The sequence below is a fragment of the Oncorhynchus keta genome, chromosome 6 (assembly GCF_023373465.1).
Source record: "Oncorhynchus keta strain PuntledgeMale-10-30-2019 chromosome 6, Oket_V2, whole genome shotgun sequence".
NCBI classification, from domain to species: domain Eukaryota; kingdom Metazoa; phylum Chordata; class Actinopteri; order Salmoniformes; family Salmonidae; genus Oncorhynchus; species Oncorhynchus keta.
This window is the reverse complement of record NC_068426.1, coordinates 42800568-42815733: the sequence shown is the minus strand read 5'-3', so window position 1 is coordinate 42815733 and position 15166 is coordinate 42800568. Positions and strand designations below refer to the sequence as shown.

Here is a 15166-nt window from a genome sequence, read left to right as displayed (position 1 = left end):
CCCTTATTTCGGGAAATTGCAAACATGTTCAAATTAGCTGAGCTTATGAAGTTAAACGACCACGAAGGGACTCGAACCCTCAATCTTCTGATTCGAAGTCAGACGCCTTATCCATTAGGCCACGCAGTCTATCTGATATATCCCTATTTGACATCATAGAGACTTTGCTATGCAACAGTAGACATCAAAGTTGTGAACCTGTCCGAATGAGGAAAGCGAGTGATTTTTAACAAGTACAAAGATACTCTTTCCTTCAATCTTGCGATGCAGATTCAGACACAATAATTCTCAGGCCTTGCAGTCTTCGATTATGAAAGTTGAACAACAATGTCCAAGCTTTTCAAAGCAACAAGACCAATGCCTTATTTCGGGAAATTGCAAAAATGTTCAAATTAGCTGAGCTTATGAAATTAAATGACCACCAAGGGACTCGAACCCTCAATCTTCTGATTTGAAGTCAGACGCCTTATCCATTAGGCCACGCAGTCTATCTGATATATCCCTATTTGACATCATAGAGACTTTGCTATGCAACAGTAGACATCAAAGTTGTGAACCTGTCCGAATGAGGAAAGCGAGTGATTTTTAACAAGTACAAAGATACTCTTTCCTTCAATCTTGCGATGCAGATTCAGACACAATAATTCTCAGGCCTTGCAGTCTTAGATTATTAAAGTTGAACAACAATGTCCAAGCTTTTCAAAGCAACAAGACCAATGCCTTATTTAGGGAAATTGCAAACATGTACGAATTAGCTGAGCTAATGAAATTAAACGACCCTATTTGACATCATAGAGACTTTGCTATGCAACAGTAGACATCAAAGTTGTGAACCTGTCCGAATGAGGAAAGCAAGTGATATTTAACAAGTAAGATATTTCCCTCAATCTTGCGATGCCGAATCAGACACAATAATTCTCAGGCCTTGCAGTCTTAGATTATTAAAGATGAATAATAATGTCTTAGCTTTTCAAAGCAACAAGATTTCCCTTATTTCGGGAAATTGCAAACATGTCCATATTTGCTGATTTAATGACATTAAACGACCACGAAAATGCTTCAAAACCTCAATTTTCTGTTTCGAAGTAAGACGCCTTATCCACGAGGCAACACCTTCTACTCCATATTCTCCGATATGACATCAAACAGACGTTGCTTAGCAACAACAGACATCAAAATTGTGAACCTATCCGAATGAGGAAAGCAAGTGATATTTTACAAGTACGAAAAGACTATGTCCCTCAATCTTGCGATGCCGAATCAGACACAATATTTCTCAGGCCTTTCAGTCTTAGATTATTAAAGTCGAACAAAAATGTCCAAGCTTTTCAAAGCAACAAGACCAATAGCTTATTTCGGGAAATTGCAAACATGTTCAAATTAGCTAAGCTTATGAAATTAAACGACCACAAAGGGACTCGAACCCTCAATCTTCTGATTCGAAGTCAGACGCCTTATCCATTAGGCCACGCAGTCTATCTGATATATCCCTATTTGACATCATAGAGACTCTGCTATGCAACAGTAGACATCAAAGTTGTGACCCTGTCCGAATGAGGAAAGCGAGTGATTTTTAACAAGTACAAAGATACTCTTTCCTTCAATCTTGCGATGCAGATTCAGACACAATAATTCTCAGGCCTTGCAGTCTTAGATTATTAAAGTTGAACAACAATGTCCAAGCTTTTCAAAGCAACAAGACCAATGCCTTATTTAGGGAAATTGCAAACATGTACGAATTAGCTGAGCTAATGAAATTAAACGACCCTATTTGACATCATAGAGACTTTGCTATGCAACAGTAGACATCAAAGTTGTGAACCTGTCCGAATGAGGAAAGCAAGTGATATTTAACAAGTAAGATATTTCCCTCAATCTTGCGATGCCGAATCAGACACAATAATTCTCAGGCCTTGCAGTCTTAGATTATTAAAGATGAATAACAATGTCTTAGCTTTTCAAAGCAACAAGATTTCCCTTATTTCGGGAAATTGCAAACATGTCCATATTTGCTGATTTAATGACATTAAACGACCACGAAAATGCTTCAAAACCTCAATTTTCTGTTTCGAAGTAAGACGCCTTATCCACGAGGCAACACCTTCTACTCCATATTCTCCGATATGACATCAAACAGACGTTGCTTAGCAACAACAGACATCAAAATTGTGAACCTATCCGAATGAGGAAAGCAAGTGATATTTAACAAGTAAGATATTTCCCTCAATCTTGCGATGCCGAATCAGACACAATAATTCTCAGGCCTTGCAGTCTTAGATTATTAAAGATGAATAATAATGTCTTAGCTTTTCAAAGCAACAAGATTTCCCTTATTTCGGGAAATTGCAAACATGTTCAAATTAGCTGAGCTTATGAAATTAAACGACCACGAAGGGACTCGAACCCTCAATCTTCTGATTCGAAGTCAGACGCCTTATCCATTAGGCCACGCAGTCTATCTGATATATCCCTATTTGACATCATAGAGACTTTGCTATGCAACAATAGACATCTGTGAACCTGTCCGAATGAGGAAAGCGAGTGATTTTTAACAAGTACAAAGATACTCTTTCCTTCAATCTTGCGATGCAGATTCAGACACAATAATTCTCAGGCCTTGCAGTCTTAGATTATTAAAGTTGAACAACAATGTCCAAGCTTTTCAAAGCAACAAGACCAATGCCTTATTTCGGGAAATTGCAAACATGTTCAAATTAGCTGAGCTAATGAAATTAAACGACCCTATTTGACATCATAGAGACTTTGCTATGCAACAGTAGACATCAAAGTTGTGAACCTGTCCGAATGAGGAAAAGTGATATTTAACAAGTACAAAGATATTTCCCTCAATCTTGCGATGCAGTTTCAGACACAATAATTCTCAGGCCTTGCAGTCTTAGATTATTAAAGATGAATAACAATGTCTTAGCTTTTCAAAGCAACAAGATTTGCCTTATTTCGGGAAATTGCAAACATGTTCAAATTAGCTGAGCTTATGAAATAAAACGACCACGAAGGGACTCGAACCCTCAATCTTCTGATTCGAAGTCAGACGCCTTATCCATTAGGCCACGCAGTCTATCTGATATATCCCTATTTGACATCATAGAGACTTTGCTATGCAACACAATAGACATCAAATTGTGAACCTGTCCGAATGAGGAAAGCGAGTGATTTTTAACAAGTACAAAGATACTCTTTCCTTCAATCTTGCGATGCAGATTCAGACACAATAATTCTCAGGCCTTGCAGTCTTAGATTATTAAAGTTGAACAACAATGTCCAAGCTTTTCAAAGCAACAAGACCAATGCCTTATTTAGGGAAATTGCAAACATCAAATTAGCTGAGCTAATGAAATTAAACGACCCTATTTGACATCATAGAGACTTTGCTATGCAACAGTAGACATCAAAGTTGTGAACCTGTCCGAATGAGGAAAGCTAGTGATATTTAACAAGTAAGATATTTCCCTCAATCTTGCGATGCTGAATCAGACACAATAATTCTCAGGCCTTGCAATATTCGATTATTAAAGATGAATAACAATGTCTGAGCTTTTCAAAGCAACAAGATTTCCCTTATTTCGGGAAATTGCAAACATGTTCAAATTAGCTGAGCTTATGAAATTAAACGACCACGAAGGGACTCGAACCCTCAATCTTCTGATTCGAAGTCAGACACCTTATCCATTAGGCCACGCAGTCTATCTGATATATCCCTATTTGACATCATAGAGACTTTGCTATGCAACAGTAGACATCAAAGTTGTGAACCTGTCCGAATGAGGAAAGCTAGTGATATTTAACAAGTAAGATATTTCCCTCAATCTTGCGATGCCGAATCAGACACAATAATTCTCAGGCCTTGCAATATTAGATTATTAAAGATGAATAACAATGTCTTAGCTTTTCAAAGCAACAAGATTTCCCTTATTTCGGGAAATTGCAAAAATGTTCAAATTAGCTGAGCTTATGAAATTAAACGACCACGAAGGGACCCTCAATCTTCTGATTCGAAGTCAGACGCCTTATCCATTAGGCCACGCAGTCTATCTGATATATCCCTATTTGACATCATAGAGACTTTGCTATGCAACAATAGACATCAAATTGTGAACCTGTCCGAATGAGGAAAGCGAGTGATTTTTAACAAGTACAAAGATACTCTTTCCTTCAATCTTGCGATGCAGATTCAGACACAATAATTCTCAGGCCTTGCAGTCTTAGATTATTAAAGTTGAACAACAATGTCCAAGCTTTTCAAAGCAACAAGACCAATGCCTTATTTAGGGAAATTGCAAACATGTTCAAATTAGCTGAGCTTATGAAATTAAACGACCACCAAGGGACTCGAACCCTCAATCTTCTGAAGTCAGACGCCTTATCCATTAAAGTCTATCTGATATATCCCTATTTGACATCATAGAGACTTTGCTATGCAACAGTAGACATCAAATTGTGACCCTGTCCGAATGAGGAAAGCGAGTGATTTTTAACAAGTACAAAGATACTCTTTCCTTCAATCTTGCGATGCAGATTCAGACACAATAATTCTCAGGCCTTGCAGTCTTAGATTATTAAAGTTGAACAACAATGTCCAAGCTTTTCAAAGCAACAAGACCAATGCCTTATTTAGGAAATTGCAAACATGTCCATATTAGCTGATTTAATGACATTAAACGAACACGAAAATGATTCAAAACCTCAATTTTCTGTTTCAAAGTAAGACGCCTTATCCACGAGGCAACACCTTCTACTCCATATTCTCCGATATGACATCAAACAGACGTTGCTTCGCAACAACAGACATCAAAATTGTGAACCTATCCGAATGAGGAAAGCAAGTGATATTTTACAAGTACGAAAAGACTATGTCCCTCAATCTTGCGATGCCGAATCAGACACAATATTTCTCAGGCCTTTCAGTCTTAGATTATTAAAGTTGAACAAAAATGTCCAAGCTTTTCAAAGCAACAAGACCAATGCCTTATTTCGGGAAATTGCAAACATGTTCAAATTAGCTGAGCTAATAAAATTAAACGACCCTATTTGACATCATAGAGACTTTGCTATGCAACAGTAGACATCAAAGTTGTGAACCTGTCCGACTGAGGAAAGCTAGTGATATTTAACAAGTAAGAAGAGACCTTTTCCCTCAATCTTGCGATGCAGAATCAGACACAATAATTCTCAGGCCTTGCAATATTAGATTATTAAAGATGAATAACAAATGTCTTAGCTTTTCAAAGCAACAAGATTTCCCTTATTTCGGGAAATTGCAAACATGTTCAAATTAGCTGAGCTTATGAAATTAAACGACCACGAAGGGACTCGAACCCTCAATCTTCTGATTCGAAGTCAGACGCCTTATCCATTAGGCCACGCAGTCTATCTGATATATCCCTATTTGACATCATAGAGACTTTGCTATGCAACAATAGACATCAAATTGTGAACCTGTCCGAATGAGGAAAGCGAGTGATTTTTAACAAGTACAAAGATACTCTTTCCTTCAATCTTGCGATGCAGATTCAGACACAATAATTCTCAGGCCTTGCAGTCTTCGATTATGAAAGTTGAACAACAATGTCCAAGCTTTTCAAAGCAACAAGACCAATGCCTTATTTAGGAAATTGCAAACATGTCCATATTAGCTGATTTAATGACATTAAACGAACACGAAAATGATTCAAAACCTCAATTTTCTGTTTCAAAGTAAGACGCCTTATCCACGAGGCAACACCTTCTACTCCATATTCTCCGATATGACATCAAACAGACGTTGCTTCGCAACAACAGACATCAAAATTGTGAACCTATCCGAATGAGGAAAGCAAGTGATATTTTACAAGTACGAAAAGACTATGTCCCTCAATCTTGCGATGCCGAATCAGACACAATATTTCTCAGGCCTTTCAGTCTTAGATTATTAAAGTTGAACAAAAATGTCCAAGCTTTTCAAAGCAACAAGACCAATGCCTTATTTCGGGAAATTCAAACATGTTCAAATTAGCTGAGCTAATAAAATTAAACGACCCTATTTGACATCATAGAGACTTTGCTATGCAACAGTAGACATCAAAGTTGTGAACCTGTCCGACTGAGGAAAGCTAGTGATATTTAACAAGTAAGAAGAGACCTTTTCCCTCAATCTTGCGATGCAGAATCAGACACAATAATTCTCAGGCCTTGCAATATTAGATTATTAAAGATGAATAACAATGTCTTAGCTTTTCAAAGCAACAAGATTTCCCTTATTTCGGGAAATTGCAAAAATGTTCAAATTAGCTGAGCTTATGAAATTAAACGACCACGAAGGGACTCGAACCCTCAATCTTCTGATTCGAAGTCAGACGCCTTATCCATTAGGCCACGCAGTCTATCTGATATATCCCTATTTGACATCATAGAGACTTTGCTATGCAACAATAGACATCAAATTGTGAACCTGTCCGAATGAGGAAAGCGAGTGATTTTTAACAAGTACAAAGATACTCTTTCCTTCAATCTTGCGATGCAGATTCAGACACAATAATTCTCAGGCCTTGCAGTCTTCGATTATGAAAGTTGAACAACAATGTCCAAGCTTTTCAAAGCAACAAGACCAATGCCTTATTTAGGAAATTGCAAACATGTCCATATTAGCTGATTTAATGACATTAAACGAACACGAAAATGATTCAAAACCTCAATTTTCTGTTTCAAAGTAAGACGCCTTATCCACGAGGCAACACCTTCTACTCCATATTCTCCGATATGACATCAAACAGACGTTGCTTCGCAACAACAGACATCAAAATTGTGAACCTATCCGAATGAGGAAAGCAAGTGATATTTTACAAGTACGAAAAGACTATGTCCCTCAATCTTGCGATGCCGAATCAGACACAATATTTCTCAGGCCTTTCAGTCTTAGATTATTAAAGTTGAACAAAAATGTCCAAGCTTTTCAAAGCAACAAGACCAATGCCTTATTTCGGGAAATTGCAAACATGTTCAAATTAGCTGAGCTAATAAAATTAAACGACCCTATTTGACATCATAGAGACTTTGCTATGCAACAGTAGACATCAAAGTTGTGAACCTGTCCGACTGAGGAAAGCTAGTGATATTTAACAAGTAAGAAGAGACCTTTTCCCTCAATCTTGCGATGCAGAATCAGACACAATAATTCTCAGGCCTTGCAATATTAGATTATTAAAGATGAATAACAAAGTCTGAGCTTTTCAAAGCAACAAGATTTCCCTTATTTCGGGAAATTGCAAACATGTTCAAATTAGCTGAGCTTATGAAATTAAACGACCACGAAGGGACTCGAACCCTCAATCTTCTGATTCGAAGTCAGACGCCTTATCCATTAGGCCACGCAGTCTATCTGATATATCCCTATTTGACATCATAGAGACTTTGCTATGCAACAGTAGACATCAAAGTTGTGAACCTGTCCGACTGAGGAAAGCTAGTGATATTTAACAAGTAAGAAGAGACCTTTTCCCTCAATCTTGCGATGCAGAATCAGACACAATAATTCTCAGGCCTTGCAATATTAGATTATTAAAGATGAATAACAATGTCTTAGCTTTTCAAAGCAACAAGATTTCCCTTATTTCGGGAAATTGCAAAAATGTTCAAATTAGCTGAGCTTATGAAATTAAACGACCACGAAGGGACTCGAACCCTCAATCTTCTGATTCGAAGTCAGACGCCTTATCCATTAGGCCACGCAGTCTATCTGATATATCCCTATTTGACATCATAGAGACTTTGCTATGCAACAATAGACATCAAATTGTGAACCTGTCCGAATGAGGAAAGCGAGTGATTTTTAACAAGTACAAAGATACTCTTTCCTTCAATCTTGCGATGCAGATTCAGACACAATAATTCTCAGGCCTTGCAGTCTTCGATTATGAAAGTTGAACAACAATGTCCAAGCTTTTCAAAGCAACAAGACCAATGCCTTATTTAGGAAATTGCAAACATGTCCATATTAGCTGATTTAATGACATTAAACGAACACGAAAATGATTCAAAACCTCAATTTTCTGTTTCAAAGTAAGACGCCTTATCCACGAGGCAACACCTTCTACTCCATATTCTCCGATATGACATCAAACAGACGTTGCTTCGCAACAACAGACATCAAAATTGTGAACCTATCCGAATGAGGAAAGCAAGTGATATTTTACAAGTACGAAAAGACTATGTCCCTCAATCTTGCGATGCCGAATCAGACACAATATTTCTCAGGCCTTTCAGTCTTAGATTATTAAAGTTGAACAAAAATGTCCAAGCTTTTCAAAGCAACAAGACCAATGCCTTATTTCGGGAAATTGCAAACATGTTCAAATTAGCTGAGCTAATAAAATTAAACGACCCTATTTGACATCATAGAGACTTTGCTATGCAACAGTAGACATCAAAGTTGTGAACCTGTCCGAATGAGGAAAGCTAGTGATATTTAACAAGTAAGATATTTCCCTCAATCTTGCGATGCGAATCAGACACAATAATTCTCAGGCCTTGCAATATTAGATTATTAAAGATGAATAACAATGTCTTAGCTTTTCAAAGCAACAAGATTTCCCTTATTTCGGGAAATTGCAAAAATGTTCAAATTAGCTGAGCTTATGAAATTAAACGACCACGAAGGGACTCGAACCCTCAATCTTCTGATTCGAAGTCAGACGCCTTATCCATTAGGCCACGCAGTCTATCTGATATATCCCTATTTGACATCATAGAGACTTTGCTATGCAACAATAGACATCAAATTGTGAACCTGTCCGAATGAGGAAAGCGAGTGATTTTTAACAAGTACAAAGATACTCTTTCCTTCAATCTTGCGATGCAGATTCAGACACAATAATTCTCAGGCCTTGCAGTCTTCGATTATGAAAGTTGAACAACAATGTCCAAGCTTTTCAAAGCAACAAGACCAATGCCTTATTTAGGAAATTGCAAACATGTCCATATTAGCTGATTTAATGACATTAAACGAACACGAAAATGATTCAAAACCTCAATTTTCTGTTTCAAAGTAAGACGCCTTATCCACGAGGCAACACCTTCTACTCCATATTCTCCGATATGACATCAAACAGACGTTGCTTCGCAACAACAGACATCAAAATTGTGAACCTATCCGAATGAGGAAAGCAAGTGATATTTTACAAGTACGAAAAGACTATGTCCCTCAATCTTGCGATGCCGAATCAGACACAATATTTCTCAGGCCTTTCAGTCTTAGATTATTAAAGTTGAACAAAAATGTCCAAGCTTTTCAAAGCAACAAGACCAATGCCTTATTTCGGGAAATTGCAAACATGTTCAAATTAGCTGAGCTAATAAAATTAAACGACCCTATTTGACATCATAGAGACTTTGCTATGCAACAGTAGACATCAAAGTTGTGAACCTGTCCGACTGAGGAAAGCTAGTGATATTTAACAAGTAAGAAGAGACCTTTTCCCTCAATCTTGCGATGCAGAATCAGACACAATAATTCTCAGGCCTTGCAATATTAGATTATTAAAGATGAATAACAATGTCTTAGCTTTTCAAAGCAACAAGATTTCCCTTATTTCGGGAAATTGCAAAAATGTTCAAATTAGCTGAGCTTATGAAATTAAACGACCACGAAGGGACTCGAACCTCAATCTTCTGATTCGAAGTCAGACGCCTTATCCATTAGGCCACGCAGTCTATCTGATATATCCCTATTTGACATCATAGAGACTTTGCTATGCAACAATAGACATCAAATTGTGAACCTGTCCGAATGAGGAAAGCGAGTGATTTTTAACAAGTACAAAGATACTCTTTCCTTCAATCTTGCGATGCAGATTCAGACACAATAATTCTCAGGCCTTGCAGTCTTCGATTATGAAAGTTGAACAACAATGTCCAAGCTTTTCAAAGCAACAAGACCAATGCCTTATTTAGGAAATTGCAAACATGTCCATATTAGCTGATTTAATGACATTAAACGAACACGAAAATGATTCAAAACCTCAATTTTCTGTTTCAAAGTAAGACGCCTTATCCACGAGGCAACACCTTCTACTCCATATTCTCCGATATGACATCAAACAGACGTTGCTTCGCAACAACAGACATCAAAATTGTGAACCTATCCGAATGAGGAAAGCAAGTGATATTTTACAAGTACGAAAAGACTATGTCCCTCAATCTTGCGATGCCGAATCAGACACAATATTTCTCAGGCCTTTCAGTCTTAGATTATTAAAGTTGAACAAAAATGTCCAAGCTTTTCAAAGCAACAAGACCAATGCCTTATTTCGGGAAATTGCAAACATGTTCAAATTAGCTGAGCTAATAAAATTAAACGACCCTATTTGACATCATAGAGACTTTGCTATGCAACAGTAGACATCAAAGTTGTGAACCTGTCCGACTGAGGAAAGCTAGTGATATTTAACAAGTAAGAAGAGACCTTTTCCCTCAATCTTGCGATGCAGAATCAGACACAATAATTCTCAGGCCTTGCAATATTAGATTATTAAAGATGAATAACAAAGTCTGAGCTTTTCAAAGCAACAAGATTTCCCTTATTTCGGGAAATTGCAAACATGTTCAAATTAGCTGAGCTTATGAAATTAAACGACCACGAAGGGACTCGAACCCTCAATCTCTGATTCGAAGTCAGACGCCTTATCCATTAGGCCACGCAGTCTATCTGATATATCCCTATTTGACATCATAGAGACTTTGCTATGCAACAATAGACATCAAATTGTGAACCTGTCCGAATGAGGAAAGCTAGTGATTTTTAACAAGTACAAAGATACTCTTTCCTTCAATCTTGCGATGCAGAATCAGACACAATAATTCTCAGGCCTTGCAGTCTTAGATTATTAAAGTTGAACAACAATGTCCAAGCTTTTCAAAGCAACAAGACCAATGCCTTATTTCGGGAAATTGCAAACATGTTCAAATTAGCTGAGCTAATGAAATTAAACGACCCTATTTGACATCATAGAGACTTTGCTATGCAACAGTAGACATCAAAGTTGTGAACCTGTCCGATGAGGAAAGCTAGTGATATTTAACAAGTAAGAAGAGACCTTTTCCCTCAATCTTGCGATGCAGAATCAGACACAATAATTCTCAGGCCTTGCAATATTAGATTATTAAAGATGAATAACAATGTCTTAGCTTTTCAAAGCAACAAGATTTCCCTTATTTCGGGAAATTGCAAACATGTTCAAATTAGCTGAGCTTATGAAATTAAACGACCACGAAGGGACTCGAACCCTCAATCTTCTGATTCGAAGTCAGACGCCTTATCCATTAGGCCACGCAGTCTATCTGATATATCCCTATTTGACATCATAGAGACTTTGCTATGCAACAGTAGACATCAAAGTTGTGAACCTGTCCGAATGAGGAAAGCTAGTGATATTTAACAAGTAAGATATTTCCCTCAATCTTGCGATGCGAATCAGACACAATAATTCTCAGGCCTTGCAATATTAGATTATTAAAGATGAATAACAATGTCTTAGCTTTTCAAAGCAACAAGATTTCCCTTATTTCGGGAAATTGCAAAATGTTCAAATTAGCTGAGCTTATGAAATTAAACGACCACGAAGGGACTCGAACCCTCAATCTTCTGATTCGAAGTCAGACGCCTTCCATTAGGCCACGCAGTCTATCTGATATATCCCTATTTGACATCATAGAGACTTTGCTATGCAACAATAGACATCAAATTGTGAACCTGTCCGAATGAGGAAAGCGAGTGATTTTTAACAAGTACAAAGATACTCTTTCCTTCAATCTTGCGATGCAGATTCAGACACAATAATTCTCAGGCCTTGCAGTCTTCGATTATGAAAGTTGAACAACAATGTCCAAGCTTTTCAAAGCAACAAGACCAATGCCTTATTTAGGAAATTGCAAACATGTCCATATTAGCTGATTTAATGACATTAAACGAACACGAAAATGATTCAAAACCTCAATTTTCTGTTTCAAAGTAAGACGCCTTATCCACGAGGCAACACCTTCTACTCCATATTCTCCGATATGACATCAAACAGACGTTGCTTCGCAACAACAGACATCAAAATTGTGAACCTATCCGAATGAGGAAAGCAAGTGATATTTTACAAGTACGAAAAGACTATGTCTCAATCTTGCGATGCCGAATCAGACACAATATTTCTCAGGCCTTTCAGTCTTAGATTATTAAAGTTGAACAAAAATGTCCAAGCTTTTCAAAGCAACAAGACCAATGCCTTATTTCGGGAAATTGCAAACATGTTCAAATTAGCTGAGCTAATAAAATTAAACGACCCTATTTGACATCATAGAGACTTTGCTATGCAACAGTAGACATCAAAGTTGTGAACCTGTCCGACTGAGGAAAGCTAGTGATATTTAACAAGTAAGAAGAGACCTTTTCCCTCAATCTTGCGATGCAGAATCAGACACAATAATTCTCAGGCCTTGCAATATTAGATTATTAAAGATGAATAACAAAGTCTGAGCTTTTCAAAGCAACAAGATTTCCCTTATTTCGGGAAATTGCAAACATGTTCAAATTAGCTGAGCTTATGAAATTAAACGACCACGAAGGGACTCGAACCCTCAATCTTCTGATTCGAAGTCAGACGCCTTATCCATTAGGCCACGCAGTCTATCTGATATATCCCTATTTGACATCATAGAGACTTTGCTATGCAACAATAGACATCAAATTGTGAACCTGTCCGAATGAGGAAAGCGAGTGATTTTTAACAAGTACAAAGATACTCTTTCCTTCAATCTTGCGATGCAGATTCAGACACAATAATTCTCAGGCCTTGCAGTCTTCGATTATGAAAGTTGAACAACAATGTCCAAGCTTTTCAAAGCAACAAGACCAATGCCTTATTTAGGAAATTGCAAACATGTCCATATTAGCTGATTTAATGACATTAAACGAACACGAAAATGATTCAAAACCTCAATTTTCTGTTTCAAAGTAAGACGCCTTATCCACGAGGCAACACCTTCTACTCCATATTCTCCGATATGACATCAAACAGACGTTGCTTCGCAACAACAGACATCAAAATTGTGAACCTATCCGAATGAGGAAAGCAAGTGATATTTTACAAGTACGAAAAGACTATGTCCCTCAATCTTGCGATGCCGAATCAGACACAATATTTCTCAGGCCTTTCAGTCTTAGATTATTAAAGTTGAACAAAAATGTCCAAGCTTTTCAAAGCAACAAGACCAATGCCTTATTTCGGGAAATTGCAAACATGTTCAAATTAGCTGAGCTAATAAAATTAAACGACCCTATTTGACATCATAGAGACTTTGCTATGCAACAGTAGACATCAAAGTTGTGAACCTGTCCGACTGAGGAAAGCTAGTGATATTTAACAAGTAAGAAGAGACCTTTTCCCTCAATCTTGCGATGCAGAATCAGACACAATAATTCTCAGGCCTTGCAATATTAGATTATTAAAGATGAATAACAAAGTCTTAGCTTTTCAAAGCAACAAGATTTCCCTTATTTCGGGAAATTGCAAACATGTTCAAATTAGCTGAGCTTATGAAATTAAACGACCACGAAGGGACTCGAACCCTCAATCTTCTGATTCGAAGTCAGACGCCTTATCCATTAGGCCACGCAGTCTATCTGATATATCCCTATTTGACATCATAGAGACTTTCCTATGCAACAGTAGACATCAAAGTTGTGAACCTGTCCGAATGAGGAAAGCTAGTGATATTTAACAAGTAAGATATTTCCCTCAATCTTGCGATGCCGAATCAGACACAATAATTCTCAGGCCTTGCAATATTAGATTATTAAAGATGAATAACAATGTCCAAGCTTTTCAAAGCAACAAGACCAATGCCTTATTTAGGGAAATTGCAAACATGTACAAATTAGCTGAGCTAATGAAATTAAACGACCCTATTTGACATCATAGAGACTTTGCTATGCAACAGTAGACATCAAAGTTGTGAACCTGTCCGAATGAGGAAAGCTAGTGATATTTAACAAGTAAGATATTTCCCTCAATCTTGCGATGCAGAATCAGACACAATAATTCTCAGGCCTTGCAATATTAGATTATTAAAGATGAATAACAATGTCTTAGCTTTTCAAAGCAACAAGATTTCCCTTATTTCGGGAAATTGCAAAAATGTTCAAATTAGCTGAGCTTATGAAATTAAACGACCACGAAGGGACTCGAACCCTCAATCTTCTGATTCGAAGTCAGACGCCTTATCCATTAGGCCACGCAGTCTATCTGATATATCCCTATTTGACATCATAGAGACTTTGCTATGCAACAATAGACATCAAATTGTGAACCTGTCCGAATGAGGAAAGCGAGTGATTTTTAACAAGTACAAAGATACTCTTTCCTTCAATCTTGCGATGCAGATTCAGACACAATAATTCTCAGGCCTTGCAGTCTTCGATTATGAAAGTTGAACAACAATGTCCAAGCTTTTCAAAGCAACAAGACCAATGCCTTATTTAGGAAATTGCAAACATGTCCATATTAGCTGATTTAATGACATTAAACGAACACGAAAATGATTCAAAACCTCAATTTTCTGTTTCAAAGTAAGACGCCTTATCCACGAGGCAACACCTTCTACTCCATATTCTCCGATATGACATCAAACAGACGTTGCTTCGCAACAACAGACATCAAAATTGTGAACCTATCCGAATGAGGAAAGCAAGTGATATTTTACAAGTACGAAAAGACTATGTCCCTCAATCTTGCGATGCCGAATCAGACACAATATTTCTCAGGCCTTTCAGTCTTAGATTATTAAAGTTGAACAAAAATGTCCAAGCTTTTCAAAGCAACAAGACCAATGCCTTATTTCGGGAAATTGCAAACATGTTCAAATTAGCTGAGCTAATAAAATTAAACGACCCTATTTGACATCATAGAGACTTTGCTATGCAACAGTAGACATCAAAGTTGTGAACCTGTCCGACTGAGGAAAGCTAGTGATATTTAACAAGTAAGAAGAGACCTTTTCCCTCAATCTTGCGATGCAGAATCAGACACAATAATTCTCAGGCCTTGCAATATTAGATTATTAAAGATGAATAACAAAGTCTTAGCTTTTCAAAGCAACAAGATTTCCCTTATTTCGGGAAATTGCAAAC

General features: G+C 37.3%; 16 non-coding genes across 16 annotated transcripts; all 16 read right to left on the bottom strand.

Annotated features, from left to right (window-relative positions):
- Nucleotides 1-56: 56 nt before the first annotated feature.
- On the bottom strand, nucleotides 57-129 carry trnar-ucg (transfer RNA arginine (anticodon UCG)). Its single transcript has one exon. It is a non-coding gene; the product is annotated as a tRNA-Arg (tRNA).
- A 1274-nt stretch (nucleotides 130-1403) lies between these two features.
- trnar-ucg (transfer RNA arginine (anticodon UCG)) lies at nucleotides 1404-1476 on the bottom strand. Its single transcript has one exon. It is a non-coding gene; the product is annotated as a tRNA-Arg (tRNA).
- Nucleotides 1477-2383: 907 nt separating this feature from the next.
- trnar-ucg (transfer RNA arginine (anticodon UCG)) lies at nucleotides 2384-2456 on the bottom strand. Its single transcript has one exon. It is a non-coding gene; the product is annotated as a tRNA-Arg (tRNA).
- Nucleotides 2457-3006: 550 nt separating this feature from the next.
- On the bottom strand, nucleotides 3007-3079 carry trnar-ucg (transfer RNA arginine (anticodon UCG)). Its single transcript has one exon. It is a non-coding gene; the product is annotated as a tRNA-Arg (tRNA).
- A 553-nt stretch (nucleotides 3080-3632) lies between these two features.
- On the bottom strand, nucleotides 3633-3705 carry trnar-ucg (transfer RNA arginine (anticodon UCG)). The gene has a single exon. It is a non-coding gene; the product is annotated as a tRNA-Arg (tRNA).
- A 1611-nt stretch (nucleotides 3706-5316) lies between these two features.
- On the bottom strand, nucleotides 5317-5389 carry trnar-ucg (transfer RNA arginine (anticodon UCG)). Its single transcript has one exon. It is a non-coding gene; the product is annotated as a tRNA-Arg (tRNA).
- A 918-nt stretch (nucleotides 5390-6307) lies between these two features.
- trnar-ucg (transfer RNA arginine (anticodon UCG)) lies at nucleotides 6308-6380 on the bottom strand. Its single transcript has one exon. It is a non-coding gene; the product is annotated as a tRNA-Arg (tRNA).
- Nucleotides 6381-7299: 919 nt separating this feature from the next.
- trnar-ucg (transfer RNA arginine (anticodon UCG)) lies at nucleotides 7300-7372 on the bottom strand. The gene has a single exon. It is a non-coding gene; the product is annotated as a tRNA-Arg (tRNA).
- Nucleotides 7373-7656: 284 nt separating this feature from the next.
- trnar-ucg (transfer RNA arginine (anticodon UCG)) lies at nucleotides 7657-7729 on the bottom strand. The gene has a single exon. It is a non-coding gene; the product is annotated as a tRNA-Arg (tRNA).
- A 912-nt stretch (nucleotides 7730-8641) lies between these two features.
- Nucleotides 8642-8714, bottom strand: trnar-ucg (transfer RNA arginine (anticodon UCG)). The gene has a single exon. It is a non-coding gene; the product is annotated as a tRNA-Arg (tRNA).
- Nucleotides 8715-10624: 1910 nt separating this feature from the next.
- trnar-ucg (transfer RNA arginine (anticodon UCG)) lies at nucleotides 10625-10696 on the bottom strand. Its single transcript has one exon. It is a non-coding gene; the product is annotated as a tRNA-Arg (tRNA).
- A 559-nt stretch (nucleotides 10697-11255) lies between these two features.
- trnar-ucg (transfer RNA arginine (anticodon UCG)) lies at nucleotides 11256-11328 on the bottom strand. The gene has a single exon. It is a non-coding gene; the product is annotated as a tRNA-Arg (tRNA).
- A 276-nt stretch (nucleotides 11329-11604) lies between these two features.
- On the bottom strand, nucleotides 11605-11675 carry trnar-ucg (transfer RNA arginine (anticodon UCG)). The gene has a single exon. It is a non-coding gene; the product is annotated as a tRNA-Arg (tRNA).
- A 917-nt stretch (nucleotides 11676-12592) lies between these two features.
- Nucleotides 12593-12665, bottom strand: trnar-ucg (transfer RNA arginine (anticodon UCG)). Its single transcript has one exon. It is a non-coding gene; the product is annotated as a tRNA-Arg (tRNA).
- A 919-nt stretch (nucleotides 12666-13584) lies between these two features.
- trnar-ucg (transfer RNA arginine (anticodon UCG)) lies at nucleotides 13585-13657 on the bottom strand. The gene has a single exon. It is a non-coding gene; the product is annotated as a tRNA-Arg (tRNA).
- A 549-nt stretch (nucleotides 13658-14206) lies between these two features.
- Nucleotides 14207-14279, bottom strand: trnar-ucg (transfer RNA arginine (anticodon UCG)). The gene has a single exon. It is a non-coding gene; the product is annotated as a tRNA-Arg (tRNA).
- Nucleotides 14280-15166: the final 887 nt, after the last annotated feature.